A 2,166-nucleotide genomic window follows, 5' to 3' on the forward strand; every position below is an offset into this window, starting at 1 on the left:
AAAATCCTTTGACCAGTATGTCTCTAAAATCAATCCCTAATCCCTTCTCTGATCTCATCTACTGTGTCTCCCCTTCATTTTCTCTGTTCCAGTGAGGCTGAACATCTTGCCCTTTCTTGAACTTGCCAGACATGATCCTGGCTCAGACCTTTCACACCTTACAGTTTCCTTCCCTTGCGATGTTCTACATTCGGAAATCTGCATGTCTTATTCCTTCACCGCCTTTTGGTTGTTATGCAAATGTTACCCTGTCTACATTTTCCAGGGAGGGAGGCAGAGCAAAGAGGAGTTCTAGTACAGTGAAACTACTCTGTATGATATTATAAAGGTAGATACATGTCATTATAAATTTGCCCAAACCCATAGAGTGTGCAACACCGAGACTGAGCCCTGATGTAAACTATGGGCTTTGGGTGATAATGACACATCCATGTAGGCTCATCAGTTGTAACAAATGTACCACTCTGAAAGGGGACACTCATAATGAGGAAGGCTATGCATGTGTGGGACAGGGCATATATGAGAAATCTCTGTAGCTCTATTCCATTTTGCTGTGAATTTAAAACTTCTCTAAAAACTAAAGTCTATTAAAAAGTTAAAGGAGGGAGAGCAGGCCGGGAAGGGATTTGAGGGGAAACTTCTGTGGTGCAGGTAATGTTCTCTTCTTGAACCGAACGTGTCCCCTCTGTGTAAATCTAGTAAACTGTATACACGTGAAAACAATAGACATTCATTTCAGCCCTTAGGAATGGCTTGCATTTTGGCTGTGTCTGACTTCCATTGACATTAATCGGTTATGTACATTCAAAAAAAAAAAAAGCAATGCAGATTTCATTTCAAAGTTTAACATAAACATTTATTCGTCATTTTAATTTTAAGTTAATAAGAAATACAGGTTTTTTTCTTACATATTATATAAATATACATGCATATACTTTCTAAGAATCAGCCTAGGCCTGAAATAAAAATTAGTGAGCAGTAAGAAATAATAATTAAAATACAATAATAATAGAGTACAAAGGAACACATACAGTGCTAAATTGCATAATTCAGACAAAAAAGATGTAATTTTTTTTGCACTCCTCTCCCTGCAACTCCCCCCAGAAAGGAAGAAATAAAGCTCAGCAGACAGGAGCACTTATGATCAAGGTAAGTATTGGAAAACAAGTAGCACCTTTGGTTAATAAAATGATTGTCAACATTTATTTCCAGGAAGCCTAAGTTGAGCATTTCTGATTTTTAAAGAAAATAAAACTAGTTAATATGTACCATGAAGTTTAGCTGTTGCATATTTCAGCATTTGCATAGAATGTTTACTGACAAAATAAAAATAAACCTTCAAAACAGAGTATCAATTTTAAGATAAAGCAAATGTTACATGTTTGTTTTCCGCATTTTTAAAAATTAGCTAGAGAATTCCCTTGATATACACTGAGCCTTTGAAAATTAGCCAGAGAAATTTTCTAATATATATTCAATCTCCATCATAGAATACTGTAGTATTCATTTAATAATCTAGGTCCATCAATTCATTTCAATTAAGGATTTATTTTGTGCCTAGCACTTTGCTAGGCATTAAAGTTATTATAACTAAGATAATATCCTTGTCCACAAGGAGCTCACAGTCTAGTAAGAAATAGATAAATTTGAAAATATATTCAAAACCACAGGCAAAATATGTACTCCCACAGAGTAATTCAACATTTGGTTCCAAGTTAGTTATATAGTGAAACTTAAAAACCACAATAGAGATTTTTCTAAAACATTTTGTCCGTATAACATCATAGTATAAATGAAAGTTCGGCAGTAAATGGTTCAGTAGTCAAACAAGCTTGCTTAAAAATGAAGTCGGAACATACTGAACTAAATAAACTTTTTAAATGATCAACAATATAATATATTCCTGATTTAAATAAATGTACACTATATTTATATTAAAAACAAAATACACATTTGTATGAAAATACCAGTTCTTTCATTTTTGGTTAATTTGGTCCCACATATTTTATTTGCCCAGTTCAGAACTACTACATGTACAAAAAGTACAGACATAAATATATATTCCAAGATCAAATCACAGTCCCTTTACATTCATCTGTAAGAAGGCAAAAAGAAGAGGGTTCTATATTTAAACTTTGACAGGCATTTATATTAATTATTTTATAC

This window comes from Phocoena phocoena, chromosome 11, assembly GCF_963924675.1.
Source record: "Phocoena phocoena chromosome 11, mPhoPho1.1, whole genome shotgun sequence".
Lineage (NCBI taxonomy): Eukaryota > Metazoa > Chordata > Mammalia > Artiodactyla > Phocoenidae > Phocoena > Phocoena phocoena.